Here is a 16967-nt window from a genome sequence, read left to right as displayed (position 1 = left end):
ATATATACATATACACATATATCCTTTTCCATTCCTTCACCTCTACAGCTGCTACCCTAGTTCCAGTTATCATCATGTCTTACCTCAACAACTGTACTAGCACAATGTCTTTGCTTTTACCCTTGCCCTTCTCCAATCCATTTTCAGCCAAAGTGATGTTTTAAAAATTTAAAGTAGGGCTTCCCTGGTGGCGCAGTGGTTGAGAGTCCGCCTGCCAATGCAGGGGACACGGGTTCGTGCCCCGGTCTGGGAAGATCCCACATGCCGCGGAGCGGCTGGGCCCGTGAGCCATGGCCGCTGAGCCTGCGCGTCCGGAGCCTGTGCTCCGCAACGGGAGAAGCCACAACAGTGAGAGGCCCAAGTAACGCAAAAAAAAAAAAAAAAAAGAAAGAAAGAAAAATTTAAAGTATATTACTCCTCTGCTTCAAAATCTTCAATGACTGCAATGTCCTTAGTAAAACCCAGAAGTCTTTAACATGTCCTTCAAGGCCCTGCATGGCCCCGCATGATCTGCTCTCTGCCTCTCTCATTTCATCTTGCACGGTTTCCCTCCATTATTATCCTCTTGCCACCCTGAACTTCTTTCATTCCTTCCAACATATTAATCTCTCTCCTGCCTTCATACGTATTTTTTCCATTCTAGGAAACTCTTTTCCTGCCTGGTTTCTTATTCTTTATGTCTTGACTTAAATATCACCACCTGAGAGGCCTTCTCTGACCGTACAAACTAAAACCCTCCCCATTTTTCTCTCATAGCACTCTTTTCCCTTACTGAATTCACCCCAAATTGTAATTTTACATTTATTTGCTTGTTCATTATGTCTTTCCACTATTATGCTGTAGATTCTACAAAGGCAAGGATTACACTACATATAATAAATTAATAAGTAAAAGGATCACTTAATAAATCTACTTAGTGGATGAATGAATGGATGTGCATGACCTAGAATCCAGGAAACAAATTACAGCTCTAAGTGGCTTCCCCTCCTCTGGGTCTCCCATCGTCACGTGATCAACTTTCCAACTGTTACCAAAAGAGAGGAGCAAAAGGTGTTCCTGCAAACTCAAAGGCAATACAATAGGAGGAATGCCAGGAAATTGTACTCGATGTCTAATAGGTGAGACAAATAATGGTATGATTTCATGGGAAGGAGAAATCCTTAAGGGCTACAATGATGAGAGATGATTTTATTCACAAGGTGGAATTTGACCTGAGTATTCAGACTGGTAAAATTTGGAGAGGTAGAATGTATGGGGAGTGAAGCCCAAATAAGGAATTAAGAGACACAAAGTGTTAGAAGACAATTATAGAACTGGAATGTGGCAACTTATATTTACAAAGTAGATAAGTGTAAAAAAACTAAATCTCTCATCATGTAAGAAATCTGTATTTTGTTAAAACATGTTAATCACGTTAAGACCACAACATCTACAAAACATTTGAAAGGTTACAATAAAATCATTCTACCTCAGTCTCCATAAATCCCTTCTAATTCTAATCTTTGGCTTTTAAAGTTTTTCAAACATTTATGACAACACACTCTCATAATTAGTTTTCATAACTCATTTTCACTCTGACCAACTACCTCAAGTTTCCATATTCTTATCACTGTGTTCTTTATTCACTACACTGATACCTGATGAAATTTCCCCAGTAGATCTACTATTTCAATCATATTTATTTTTCCTTTATAGCCTTTGATCTCTCTAGAACTTCATTTTTTTCTTTTCTGTCGAAGTAGTTGACTTTTTCTTGTTCTACATTTATTTCAATGATCTAACTCTTCAGAAAATCTAAAATATTCATATGTACCAACATTTTAATTTTACTATTGGTAGAAGCTTCAAAAGATTTTACTTCTAAATCTGTAATGTTACTTCAGTTCCTGCCTCCTAAATTTACACAAGCCCCTCCTTCAGTTCTATCTTGTTTCCATAGGTAAATTATCAAGGTCTAGTTCAATGCCTTATGGAAGGCATTCAGTTATATTAGATAAGGGGTTTGCAGTTAAAAGTTTCTAGAGATACTTCCAAATTGAAAATGTTATGATTTCATTAATCTTATCTTCTCATGGGCTTTTTCCATTGACAACACTGCTTATCTTTATTCATGCTTGCCTACTTGAGGTTATTCTAAAAATGTTTTCCGGTTAAGGCCAACTTACCTGAAATACCAATATACCACTATTTCTTTCAAAACCTCTGCTTTTTCTAACACTTAAATCCAAGCATAATTTTTGCATTTCAGAGGAGGATCTCAGGATACTTAGAATCACAGAATTGTCAAACTGGAGCACACTAAGGTTCACAGAATTTAAGAAATTTGACTACATCTATATTGCTAGTGAAGTGACAAAGTCCTGATTCTCTCTAATCAGCACTCCTTCCAAGTCAAGAAGGCTTTACTGGTTACTCCAGCACAATGTTTTCTTCCTAACGCTATTTCCTATGTCCTTAGGACATCATCTTCTCCTAGTTAATCAATCACAACGTTTTTGTTTTTTAACTCTCAATTACCCTCACTCTCCTAAAACCGTTCAAGGATGACAGAGATACCAGAAGCAAAACTGGGAGGCAACTACTTTGCTTTTTCTCAGATCATTTTATGTCTATATTATATGATCTGCATTTTATAGGAAATTCCCCAAGGAGTGAGACCTGCCAATACGTTGTAGTACACTACAACGATTTAATGTGAAGTGCTAAGGCAATGGAAGCATAAACAGAAAAGTCTTGGAAGATACATGGTTTTACTTGCTTGGAGCAATAGATATTTTTCATTTAGTAAATATTTATCAAATATCAATCATATGGAAGGCTCTGTGCTACCTATTAGCAAAAAGTCACATTTAAATTCAAGTACTGTAAATCAAGCAGAAAAGAAACACTATGTTCATCCTTTTGCAAAAACAAAAACACCAAAAACAAACACAGCACAACCCTCCCTCTGTAAAGTGGAATCCCCCCTTAAGTTCACCTTCTGTATATTCAAGTGTTTGTAGACCTAATGGTTCTAAGTACCTGTACAATTATACAGAGTTTAGATAGAGTAACATTACAAAACAAGCCCTCTTTCCTTTTCAAGATCATAGCTACTTAAGTAAAAGTGGTGAGACTGAAATCAGAGAAAACGAAACGCTGAAAAGTGGAATGCAAAACTGAGAAATTAAACTGCGATAATGACTGCATTAAGGAAAATAAACTTTATTTAACGGGGGGCGGGGACTCTGAGGTACTTATGAGTATTTCACATAAACTGATAAAAGTCACAAAAGCGTCAAATCCCAGTCTTCCAAGAAAGTAACACTGTAAATATCACCATTAAAAAAACAAGTTCTTGTCTACTTTGTTCTGAAAAGTTTTATTTTCCTTAAAAACAAAACAAAACCAGAAAAAAGCAAAACAAAACCAAAAAAGGAACAAACAGAAACCACTCTGAGCTGGCGACTGCGACAGGCCAGTCAGACACCCAGGCTTTCTGGGTCGCGCTTGGCTTTGGGATGCATGTCCGCGAAGAGAGCCCTGGAACCACCCATCACGTCCCACACCCAGATCCCAAGAAAGCAGCAGTCGCGGCGAAGGCCCGACACACACAGGGGCTGGTGGGGTCCGGGGTCCGGGCCCTGCTGCAGACATGGAGAGGCCCTCGGGACGGAGGATAACAGAGAGGCAGCGCGGTCGTAACCCGGACGCCTAGGCCAGGAAAAGCGCCGAGGGCGTCCAGGGCTCGAGGGCACCCAGCACTCGCGCGGGACGCCTTGTCATGAGTCACGGAGGCGAGAAAGCAGGCGGGCGGGGGAAGAGGCTGCAGGATGGAGGGAAGCCCGACCCTCGGGAGGGAAGCGAGCGGACGGGGAGGCCCCGACCTCACACGGGGCAGGGAAGGGAGGCCCTGCCTACCCACGCCCGGCCCGCCCTGCCCTCACCTCCATCCGACGCAACAGGCGCTGCGGCCGGGTCCGGACCCCGGGGTCTGCGTGCTGGGGGGCGGGGGCAGCAGCCCGCAGCCATGACAGGAGCGGGGCTGGCCGCGGGCGGGCTGGGCCGCACGTGCGGGCAGCGGCCCCTCCCCGGCCTCCCCGCGCTCTCGCCCGCCCGCCCCCGGGGGCCAGCCCCTCACCTCGGCGGCTGCAACGCGGCCCGGCCTGCCCCGACCCCCCCACCTCGGCGGAGCGGCGGCGGCACGTACTCACCGCCGCTCACGGGTTCTCGGGCTTCGCCATGACTGAGGCGCCCCCTGCGCCCCCCGCTTCGACCGAGACTGACACGCGCGGCTGGCCGGGCGGGGGCGGCCTCAGGCGACCACCCGGCTGACAGAACCCGCCCCCGCCTCTCCCCACCAGTTGAGCAGCGGCCACTGCCCTGCGGCGGCCCCAGGCTTCCTCCCCACGCCTGGGGCGGCGGGTGGCAGCGACAGGCAGCTGCGGCACTTACCGGCGGCGCGGCCAGGCCCCCCTGTCAGCGCGGGGCCGGGAGGGAGAGGAGGGAGGAGTGAAGGGGCACCGCCTCCCCCGCGCCGCCACGCACCCGCCTGATTGGCCCAGTTCACTCCCCCAGCGCGACCCCACCAGCCCCTGCGAGCGGCACTCCGGCAGCACCGGCGCGTCATTTGCATACTTGTGCCCGCGCCGCTGATTGGCCCGGGCTCGGAGGGGCGGTGGAGACGGCGGCAGCTCCCGCCGCTGCTCCCGCCGCGTCGGGCGACCGAGGAGGGAGGATCCTCTCTGCCGCTCCCCTTCCCTCACGGCCCGGCCTGACCTGGGGCGGAGGGCGGCGGGAGGCGGGGTCGCCGCCCGGCTCCAACATGGCCCCGCGCGCCGCCGACCCAATCGCCGGTGCGGTTACTCCGAGAGCCCTGGGCGGCCTCGGGGCGGGGAAGTGTTGGGGCCGGGCGCCCTCTGGCCGGAGCGCGGGGCAGTGCAGTGGCCCGGGCTCCCGTCGCCGCCCCGCCGCGGCCGCCACGTCAGGCCGCGCCCTCGCGGCGGCCTCTCCCCTCCCCGCGGCCCGGCCGCCACGTCAGGCCCGGCAGGCACGCCCTAGCCGCGAGCTGACCGGTGGCGGGGTCGGCGCCGAGGTCACTCACACGCTGGGCCCGGGGCCGCCGAGGAACCGCGAGAGTTTCTAGAGCCTCCCTCTTGACACGGCCGTAGTCTTGGACCCTGGTTCTCACTTCGCTCTGAGACTGCGGTGGCACACGCCTGTGCTTTAAAATCGGGAGCAAGGAGAGTGCCGCCGCGATGATGCAGCGATTCAGTCCAGGTGCTAAGCACCTGCCGCGGAAAAGGCACCAGGCTGAGGAGAGATCCAGCACCAAGCCCTAATCTAGAGAGAGTACGCACCTCGAGTGGTAGAGAGCTGGGGCTGACACACCTAGTCATCTCCATGGTCAGGCCCACGTTCTAAATTAAACAGCTATGAAGGGAAAGAAAGACCCCCCGCCCCCGCCAAAAAAGAAGGGCGGGGTAGAAGGTGACGTTGGGCCAGAAGTAGGGGGCGTATAGAAAACCGCGGCCTAAGAAGGCGTGGGGAAACCTGGGTTCCCTCTCGCTCTGTCACTAATTAACTGAGTGACCTACATTAAATCATAACGTGTCCCAAGGCCTCGGTTTTCCCTTCTGTGAAATGAAGAGGCTGGACACATTTTTCTAAAAGCCTTCCGATTCTAAAATTCTACCGGTCTCTGTTTCAGGCCCTGAGCTGGCTTTAATACCTGACTAAAACTTAAGCATCCATATTAGAACGAGAGAAGACAAAATAATGGAACGTTAGAACTTCAGCCAGCCTCCCTGATGTTTGTTCGGAACTGTTTACCGTTTCAAATCCTAGGAGGGTGATATCTAACATTCACTTTACAGTTGACAGAAATCTCTTGACTTTCTGTCTTCACAAAGAAGCATAGAGCAATGTCACTGTGCTTGTTTATGCCTCACCAGAATGGAATGGCCGCGGTATACAGAGTGCTAGTTGCCAAGTAATTTCATTCTTCATATTCCGCGTGAAGGCTCTCCAGAGTAGAGCAACACAACTCTATTTAGCTGAGATACTGAAAGGGTTAGGAGAAAACCCTGCTGAGAGAGAAGTTACAATTACAGTTTCGATTCCCCTCAAGGATACTTAACAACAACCACACACTAGGATAAGAATGCACGGAAACAGTTCATCTCTGAGCTCGCTACACTACTTACTTGAATACCACTTTAGTTTGCAAATCCAACCTGTTGAGTCAAATCTAAGGCCAGTAACATCTCATTTATCAACTTTACCTACTTGACAGAACTTTTCTCCCAAAGAAAACTCACGTTTTCTTGAATACAGCCCTTTGAAAAAATAAAGTTTGGTGATTAAGGAGCATCATTATCAACACTATTGCAGTTTATTATGACCAATGAATGCCCTCAAAATTATGTAGATTTGTCCCTATAATAATGACCTCTAGAATGCTGTTTTTATGATTAAATTTACATCTGTTTTTTTTTGTTTGTTTGTTTTCGGGTTTTTTTGTCTCCTTTATCACTCCTGGGCTGACACTTCTCCATTGTCCTACCTAACAACCTTCTTTCGTTGTTTTTTTGTTTTGTTTTTAATGCTTCTATTGTACTATGAACCTAGACACAGATAAACTTCTATTAGTTTAGACTTTCAAGATTTGAGTAAAGATTTTCTGTGGGGTTCTCCTGTGAGTTAAGCACATGAGGTTTTTTGGTTTTTTGTTTTTAATTAATTAATTTTGGCTGCGTTGGGTCTTTGTTGCTGCACACGGGCTTTCTCTAGTTGCTGCGAGCAGGGGCTACTCTTCATTGTGGTGTGCGGGCTTCTCATTGCAGTGGTTTCTCTTGTCGCAGAGCACGGGCTCTAGGCGTGTGGGCTCAGTAGTTGTGGCACACAGGCTCAGTAGTTGTGGCGCACGGGCTTAGTTGCTCCGCAGCATGTGGGATCTTCCCATACCAGGGCTCGAACCCGTGTCCCCTGCATTGGCAGGCAGATTCTTAACCACTGCACCACCAGGGAAGCCCGTTTTTTTCGTTTTTAAAAATATTTATTTATTTACTTATTTGACTGCACCAGTCTTAGTTGTGCCATGCGAGATCTTCTTTGCTGCATTAAGGATCTTCGTTGCAACATGTGGGATCTTTATTTGGGGCATGCGGGATACAGTTCCCTGACCAGGGATCAAACCTGGGCCCCCTGTATTTGAAGCGCAGAGTATTGGGGACTTCCCTGGACTACCAGGGAAGTCCCCAAGCACGTGAGGGTTTTTGACATCTATTTTGCTCAATGACGAGTTTTTGCTTACTTCTGAAATCTTAGTAGTAGTATTTTTTTTTTTTTTTTTTTTTTTTTGCAGTATGTGGGCCTCTCACTGTTGTGGCCTCTCCCGTTGCGGAGCGCAGGCTCAGTGGCCATGGCTCACGGGCCCAGCCGCTCCGCAGTATGTGGGATCTTCCCGGACCGGGGCACAAACCCGTGTCCCCTGCATCAGCAGGCAGACTCTCAACCACTGCACCACCAAGGAAGCCCCTTAGTAGTATTCTTGGTAACTGAGGTTTCTGGATATGTGCACTCTGGAAAAACCATTGCAAAGGATGGCTCTAAATCCCGGAATTTAGAGGCTACATCAGTAAACACTACTCTTTGCAATTTAAATTAATAAGAATCAATATCATCAACATCAAAATCTAGCAACACTGGCCTACTAGTTCCATCAGGCAATGGAATGTCCAGAACTAGGCAATGCTCTCTCCAGGATCCTCTATTCCACTCTAGAGTAAAATTGGGTCCATTCCTACCCAAAGTCTTTCAAACCAAAAAGACCCCCATATCTGTAGACACGATGTTTCAGGTCACTAGGAAGCCTGTGCTATGTCAGAGAGCCTTTCTTCACAACCCGAATGAAGCATTCTACAAGTGTCTCCAATAGGTACATTTACTGAAATCTAACTAGTCCCAAGTACTGTGTAAGGGTTTATAAGAGTTTAGCCAAGGAAGCCAGCAACTTCCAACTTTGTTATAGTATTGCATATTTGTTATTTTAATTTACCTTCACAGCGACTCTATGAGAAAGGGATTATTTTCCCCATTTTACAGATGGAGAGGGTTCAAAATCTTGCCCTGGTTACACAATCATTGAGTGGCAGAGATAGGATTCAAACTTAGAACTGATTGGCCCTAAAGCCTGTAACTCTTAACCATTACACTATATTCCTCCCTCAGCCTTAGTTTCCAATTCCATGTTTATCAAGCAAACTTTTATCAACTAATTTGGCACCTTGTAAGGGGGAGTTCCCTGTATAGGCATTTTGGTTGAGGTTACCAAAAAAGGACTATCTCAAAATGTATATGGTATATCAAACTTGGCATTTTCTTGCAAGTTTGAGGGGTATGAACCAATGCTCTGGTACTGTTCACTTTGGGGAAAAACTGATACAATCAAGATCCTAAAACTGCAAAACTAAGGATTAGACCCTACTTCAGTGAGACCTACAGAAGTGATGCCCACAGAATAGTCAAAACAACCTTGAAAAAGAAGAAAGTTGGAAGACTCACACTTCCTGATTTCAAAACTTACTACAACACTACAGTAATTGGACAGTGTGGTACTAGCACAAAAATATACACATAGATCAATGGAATAGAACTGAGAGTCCAGAAATAAACCTTTACATTTATAGTCAATTGATTTTCAACAAGGGTGCCAAGATATTTAAATCGAGAAAGAAAACTATATTCAAACGCTAGAGAATGAAGTTGGATCCCTACCTCACACCAAATACAAAACATAAATGAAAAGGGATGATAGAGCTAAATGTAAGAGGTAAAACTATAAGAGTCTAAGAAGAAAACATAGGAGTAAATCTTCAGGAACTTGGGTTAGGCAATGGTTTCTTATATATGATACCAAAAGCATAAGCAACAAAAGAAAATATAAATTGGACTTCATTAAAATTAAAAACTTTTGCACAAGCAACTAAAGAAAAAAATAAATTGAATATCAAAATAGAAAACCTTTGTGCTTCAAAGAACACCATTAAGAAAGTTCAAAGAAAAACACCTACAGAATGACAGAAAATATTTTCAAATCATACATCTGATAAGGGTATAGTATCCAGATGTATAAAGAGCTCTTACAACTCAACATTTTTTTAAAAATCCAATTTTAAAATGGGCAAAGTAGTTTTAAATAGACATTTCTCCAGTGAAGATATACAATGGTCAATATGCACACAATAAAATACACTCTAATAATCATTAGTTATTAAAGAAATGCAAATCAAAACCACAATGAAATACCACTTCACATCGATTAGGACGGCTATAATAAAAAAGACAGGCAGTAACAAGTGTTGATGAGGACATGGAGAAGTTAGAACCCTCATACTTTGCTGGTGGGAATGTAAAATGGCGCAGCCACTTTGGTAAACAGTTCTTCAAAAAGTTAAACATAGTTATTACATGACCCAGAAACCCCAAAGAAATGAAAACATATGTCCACACGATAACTTACACATAAATGTTCATAGCAGCATTATTCATAATAGCCCCAAAGTGGAAACAACCCAAATATCCATCAACTGACAAATGGATGAACAAAAGTGTTATATCCATACAAAGGAAAATTATTCAGCCATAAAAAGGATTGAGGGGACTTCCCTGACGGTCCAGTGGGTAAGACTTCGTGCTCCCAATGCAGGAGGCCTGGGTTCGATCCTTGGTGGGGGAACTAGATCCTGCAGGCATGCTGTAACTTAAGAGTCCGCATGCCACAACTAAAGATCCTGCGTGCTACAACGAAGATCCCACGTGCCGCAACTGAGACTCAGCACAGCCTAAATAAATAAATAATTTTTAAAAAAAGGATTGAGTACTGCTACATGCTACAACATGGAATAACCCTGAAAACATTATGTAGAATGATAAAAGCCAGATACAAAAGGCCATATATATGATTCCATTTATGTGAAATGTCCAGAATAAGCAAATCTAGAGAGACAGAAAGTGGATTAGTGGGTGCCTAGGACTGGGTAGGAGGGAAGGGGACGAAGAATGGAGAGTGATTGATAATAGGTACTTATGGAGGGGTAATGAAAATGTTCTAAAATTAGATTGTGGTGATGTTTGTACAACTCTGTGGATATACTAAATACCACTGAAGTATGAATTTTATGCTAAGTAAATACTATTGCAATAAAGCTGTTTTTTAAAAAGTAATGCATAGCCAGCAACTTCTTTTTATAGTATTACATTCATTAAATCCATATATTAGGTATATATGTGTATATATACACACACATACATATAGGAACACATGTTGAGACAAAAGGAACACATATATTTTAATTATATTTATATTAATTCAGCAGCAAATAATTTTTTTAACCTGAAGACTGTTGGAGTGGCACTGTTATTTCTCACATTGGGCTCACCAGTTTTGTGACTTTGGTATAATTTACCTTACCCTCACCATGTATGTGTACCAGACTGGGAGCTGTGTTGGCTACAGAAGAAGGGATTATTATTTTCATATAAATAATATTAAATTATTAATAATAAAAACTGGGGACTTCCCTGGTGGCACAGTTAAGAATCTGCCTGCCAATGCAGGGGACACGGGTTCAATCCCTGGTCTGCGATGATCCTACGTGCCGCGGAGCAAATAACCCATGTGCCACAACTACTGAGCCTGCACTCTAGAGCCCGAGAGCCACAACTACTGAGCCCCTGTTCCACAACTACTGAAGCCCGTGTGCCTAGAGCCCGTGCTCCCCAACAAAGAGAAGCCATCACAATGAGAAGCCTGTGCACCACAACGAAGAGTAGCCCCCGCTTGCCGCAACTAGAGAAAGCCTGCACACAGCAACGAAGACTCAACCCAGCCAAATATAAATAAATATATTAAAATAATAATAATAATAAATACTGAACAAATGTGTTTGGACAAAATATCTTCTCATTCATCTTTATTGACATTCATTCACAGGTTGAGGCACTAAAGAAAATGTTGTTTCACAGACCAAAGGTAAGTACTTTAGGAATGCTTTTTTAATCTCTTACACATTTTATGTACATTCATAACTTAAATGTTTTATGCCCCATTATATTATGGAATATAACATGATTTCCATCTTTCTGCAATAACGAATAGTAGCTTGAAGAGCTTAGATACTTCTCCACTCTAGGAAAAGAATCTGAAAGTTGGTTCAGTAGTGAATAAAAACTAACTTCACTTTAGCCCCTGGGTGTTGTGAAATTTCCTTAACTCAGTGGAAAACATAGGTTCTTTTTAGAAGAAAGGGTAAAGGATATCATTAGAAAGCTCTTCAGCCTCCCTTTTCAGACTCTTGTTCAAGCAAATAGAAAAAAGGGCAGGCTTTCAGTTGTAGCTTAGAGCACCTCAAAGATCAATTAAAAGCATGTTCAGCACTGTTTTCAAATCTACTGGCTGCTGATAACAACATCCAAAGGATGTGTTCAGCCAGGCAGCCATTCTTCAGACTCTTATCTTAGGCCTACTTAATCGGGGACAGATCTTAAGAGTCTCTAAGTTGTATCTATTTTATCCCCTGCTTTTAGCTAGAAATATACTTCAAAGCATGATCCTACTTGGCAGTTCAAATTTTCCACTGTTTTGCTTTTATAAACAGTTGCTTGTCCTGGGAATTCCCTGGCGGTCCAGTGGTTAGGACTCCGAGCTCTCACTGCCAAGGGCCCGGATTCGATCTCCAGTCAGGGAACTAAGATCCCACATGCTGCATGGTACGGCCAAAAACAAAACAAAACAAACAAACCAACAAACAAAAGTTGCTTGTCCTAATCTTAAAAGGTCTTCAGAAAAAAAAAAAAGAGGTTTTGCTGTTTTCCTTGATAAGACATCCCTGAGCACCTTATTCCCTCTCTTTGTTCATCTGCTTCTCTTTGGGTAATATAAGCATTCCTGGAGAAGTTATATCTAAATCAAGTTTGGGGAGATGAAATGCATGATGGGCAGCTGCAATTTAAGAAATTAATTCATTCAACAAATAATTAAAGAATATCTCTGAAAAGGAATTCCCTGGTGGTCCAGTGGTTAGGACTCAGCGCTTTCACTGCCGGGGTCCGGGTTCAATGCCTGGTCAGGGAACTAAGTCCCGCAAACGGTGTGCATGGCCAAAAAAGAAAAAAGAAAAAAAAAAAAAGAATATCCGTGAAGTGTCAGGTACAGTGCTAGGTGCTGGGAATCCAACAATGAAAAAGATAGCATGGTCCTTTCGCCTCATGGCAAGTTTTGTCAAGTAAATAATACCCACTAATTAATTATTTTTATTAATTTATTAATACTTAACTTTCATTTACAGGTACTGTAATTGGTATACTAAAAAAACCACGTATGCTCTATACCACAGAGCCTAAGGACTAATGGAAACTGTAGACATGTATTTTTCTAATCAACTGGTTTGTTTTATAGGCATTATGGGCATCTTATTTCAAGGAGAAATCCATCCTGGTGCAATTTAAACCCATCTTGTCTTGTTTAAGCTTCAAAAAAGAGAAAATTGCACCAGGTTTCCTCTGAATATTTCTTGATTTGTTTTTCCTCGTTAGTTATAGCCATGACTATAATTTGGTCACCATCTTTCCATAATCCCATCGGCCAGGTTTCACGCTCCTTATTCTGTCTTGGAAAGAGCTTATAAAACTCGTATATTATTGTTAGGAATAAAATAAATCCTTTAACCATTACATGGTCTTGCATTTTTTTTAAATAACTGAGTGAGTTTTTTCTTACCTCATATGGATTTCTTAAGAAGGGCTATCTTTCTTATTAATATCACCTTTTAAAGCACTCTTTTTTTATCAGGGCAGCATGCGGTCTCTTACGTAAAAGCATGTGGAGATTATTGGAATTCCTGGACATTCTGATTGAGGATGCATATTCATTATAGTTGTTTTCTCTGCACTGAACCCCATGGTTTGTTTTATAGAGGAAGAGTGACAACATGCCAACCAGGAAAATTAATTCCAGGTTATATGACTGAAAAAATTTTTTTTAAATTCAAGAGCAGAGAGGCCTTAGAAAATTTTGTTGAAAGTAAGTCAGTGTAGCTTTCTGGTTACCATTAGATGGTAAGCAGTTAGTGACCCTGCACAATTCCTTTTTTTTTTCTTTTTGGCCACGCCACATGGCTTGGGGGATCTTAGTTCCCCAACCAGAGACTGAACCTGGGCCCTTAGCAGTGAAAGCGCAGAGTGCTAACCACTGGACTGCCAGGGAATTCCCAGACCCTGTGCAGTTTAAGTAGAAGTCTTGTGTGGAAACCAGGAAAGGAGCTGAGTCAATGTTTCTTAAAACAAGAAATTCATAGAAATTGTCTCCTACAGGCACATATTTGATTTCTCCAACATTACAAATAGTTGACAAACGTTTCACCTTCCAGAAAGTCTGGCTGGGTAGAGACCTCAAAACTAGTATATCAGAGAACTGAATTTCTCCCAAAACGGGGCCAGTTCTGCCTCACTGATTGGCTGTATTTGAGTGATGGTTAGCAACAAGATAAAAGACCGAAGCATTAGGCCAAATCCTCTGGCTATCAAATACATAACTGAATTCTCCCTTTTCTCACGGTCTAGCTCAGTGTCATGGAGGACTGCCTGACTTTTTCGCATAGTCAGCAATTTTTGGCTAATCCCGTGGAGCCGTCTTCGTCCAGCACACAGTACCCTGGCTCCTAGAAGACACTTTTCCTTGTGTTCCCTTTTCAGAGTGTGTACTATTTGGCAAGAATATACGGAGTGATTTGTGGAAACTGTAAGAAATGTCAGGCTGGAGCTTGCTCATTCTCTGGCACTCCTGTTTGTAGATAAACAAAAGTGACTGCAGTCTTTTCTGTTCCTCAAACATACCACTCTTCCTTGTCTCGGGAACTTTTCACCCTCTATTCCCTCTGCCTTTCCGTAGGCTCTAGGTATGGCTGCTCCTCACAGAGGCCTTCATTGACCCCTAATTACCCCGGTGGTTTCCTTGTAAACACCACAATCCTGTGTGTGTGTGTTTGTCTCCGCCCACTAGAAACCAAGCATCTCGAGGCCAAGGCAGGCTCAGTCTTGTTCCTGGAAGTATTCTCGGCACCTAGAACACAGGTGCTCAAGAAGTGTGTATTTTCACCACTATATTTATAATAGATAACCAACTAGGACCTACTGTATAGCACAGGGAACTCTACTCAATATTCCGTAATGACCAGAATGGGAAAAGAATTTTAAAAAGAATAGATACATGTATATGTATAACTGAATCACTTTGCTGTACACCTGAAACTAACACAACATTGTTAATCAACTGTGCTCCAATATAAAATAAAAATTAAAAAAAAAACTCTCACTTAAAAAAAAAGAAAGAGAAAAAAAGAAATGTGTATTTTCCACTGAATGAAATGTTCACCCAAAATACCTGTAATGTCCTGGGAGAAAGAACTGCTGTCATTTGGGGTTATCTCACCTGGTTTTGAATAAGATATTGGAAGCCTCGATGAGAGATTCTCAAAGCTAACTGCATACTAGAATCACCTGGGAAACCTAAAAGTTACCTTTGCTTAGACCCTGCCCCAACCTAGGGGTGATGAGTCTCAGGCACCAATATGTTTTAAAACCTCTTTGTGTCATTGCTTGTGCAGCCAAGGTAGAAAGTACTGCTCTAAGTAACACGAAACTGAATAACTATCCAACTACCGTGTTCTTATCCTCTAGGTGAGTCGTTTCTGTGTCACCTCTGTCTAGGGCAACCTAAAGTGTTCTTCAGACTACCCTTGTGGCTTCTGAATACCTGCCTCGCTATCGCAAAGGGGCAGAATTAGGCACAAACCAAATGAAAAATTAACCTCCCAGGAAAGAAAGAGAAAAGGCACCCAAGTAACTGAGGTTCATCTGTTAGGACCTGCTCTCAAAACCTCAAACTCAAAGGGGAAAGTTCCAGCACACTTCTCTCTTCCTTCATAAAAGAAAGTCATCAACAAACCCCTTCATATAGCTGTAGAAGTCAGAGGCAATCAACCAATCACTCAAGTGCAAAGTGAATAAAAAACAATGCTCCCAGAGGGATGTGTCCAAATTCCATCCTCTTTCTTGCAGGAAACAGAGACCAAGTAGTGGTGGGCTCAGAAACATTTGTCCATATTTTTTGTTATGGCAAACTCTAAATTTGAAGACCTTATGAATAATTGGGACCTCTACTTTTTTTTTTAAGGAAAAGCAATGGTTATTGATATTTTTCTCAAGCTGTGCAATTAATAAACTATTTTTCCTTTATTTTTCAAAATCACCATCAGAACTGTTAACAAAACCTAGATTCATGCTGAAAGTCAATTGGTTTCCCCTCCAGTTAGAAAAACCAAATGACTTTAGTAAAATGGAGCACACAGGATTACAAGTAGAAATTCAGGCCCTACCACTTGCCAAGTGAATGAATTATAAGCAATTTTTCTTGCCTGTTAAATGAGAATCAGAACACCTATGCTCTCTGCCTCACATTTCTGTTTCTTACTAATAATGTTCACAAACATTATTTCCCGAAAATGTTGCGGTGTGTAAATGAAAATTACTGGTCTACTGTCTTGTAGGTGAACATTTTTTTATAAGCTCCTTTTTTAAAAAATTATTTAATTTATTTTTGGCTGCATTGGGTCTTTGTTGCTGCACGCGGGCTTTCTCTAGTTGCAGCGAGAGGGGGCTACTCTTCGTTGCGATGCACGGGCTTCTCATTGCGGTGGCTTCTCTTGTTGCGGAGCACGGGCTCTAGGTGTGCGGGCTCCAGTAGTTGTGGCTCGCGGGCTCTAGAGCACAGGCTCAGTAGTTGTGGCGCACAGGCTCAGCTGCCCCATGGCATGTGGGATCTTCCCAGGCCAGGGCTCAAACCCATGTCCCTTGCATTGGCAGGCAGATTCTTAACCACTGCGCCACCAAGGAAGCCCATGTAGGTGAACTTTTAAGCAAATAAATAAGTAAATAAATCCAGTGGTTACTGTCATTAGAAATACTGACCTAGGTTATACTATGTGTCCAGCAAAGTGTTGAACAAAAAAGTTGTCCACTAGGGAAACTGAATCCATTAGACCAGAACAGTATGTAGATCACCCAACAGGGAAAGCCATTTCTTCTGCAACAGGAGAAACTCAGCTTGGCCAAGTACAGACATAACACGATAAATCCACCTATTCATCCCCAAAAGTCTGATCTAAAGTTCTTTCATCTCCTACAGAAGATGTCCTGACTATGCAAGGGACTATTTAAATTCAGAGACCCTCTTATAAGTAAAGATCAGGGCACTAAACTTGAATGACTATGAGTTAACAAAACTTAATTCAAGGGTTTCAGTAGGTAAGAGGATCTGGAAAGTTGCAAGTTGACAGCAGTTTTGCAGTTGATCCTAGGACAGCTTAAAACAGAAGAACTCCTGCCTCCTAACTTCTCAAGGTTAGAAGCGACCTTTGAGGTTGTCTGGCTGAGAACATGCTGGGACAGGTATGGGTTAGAATCCTATGTGGTCCAGGTAAGTCTTTAACCTCACCTAGTTTAACCTCACTTAGTTTCTTTATTTATTAGTAAAATAGAGATTAAAAATATCTCTTTTGCAGTGCAAATAATCTGAAGCTTAGAGATGATATACCTAAAACTGGCACATATTAGATTATCAATAAATTACAGCTAATTTTTAAAAGTCAGTCGAGTGATTTTCAGATTTCTCCCAGTGTCAGAGCCCCTGGAAGCTGCAGATCACTGTGAAAAGTTGCTATAATTTACCAAATCATGTGAACCAGGAAAAGCTTATTTAGTAGCAAATATGACTCTATCTTATAGGTATATATAGTATCACAAAAACAACACATCTGATCACCAAAAGAAAGATTTTCTTAAATCCCCCCCAAACAATCTATTGAACTGGGTCGTGTGTCAGATCTTCCTAAACTATTTGTTGGCCACTTGTTGATTTGATTTATGCC

General features: G+C 42.9%; 1 protein-coding gene across 10 annotated transcripts in view; it reads right to left on the bottom strand.

Moving 5' to 3' along the window:
• CHD9 (chromodomain helicase DNA binding protein 9) overlaps nucleotides 1-16967 on the bottom strand; it is a 244937-nt gene that overhangs the window by 190300 nt on the left and 37670 nt on the right. For 2 of the 10 annotated variants that reach the window (XM_059999874.1, XM_059999875.1), the window contains exon 1: nucleotides 4194-4418. The exons of 3 other annotated variants lie outside the window; for them this stretch is intronic. The gene's annotated coding sequence lies outside the window, so the exon portion shown is untranslated. 5 more of the 10 variants (XM_059999880.1, XM_059999877.1, XM_059999879.1 and 2 more) reach the window with 5 other exon arrangements.

This window comes from Delphinus delphis, chromosome 20 (assembly GCF_949987515.2).
Source record: "Delphinus delphis chromosome 20, mDelDel1.2, whole genome shotgun sequence".
Lineage (NCBI taxonomy): Eukaryota > Metazoa > Chordata > Mammalia > Artiodactyla > Delphinidae > Delphinus > Delphinus delphis.
The sequence above is the reverse complement of the archived record's forward strand: the minus strand, read 5'-3'. Positions and strand labels throughout refer to the sequence as shown.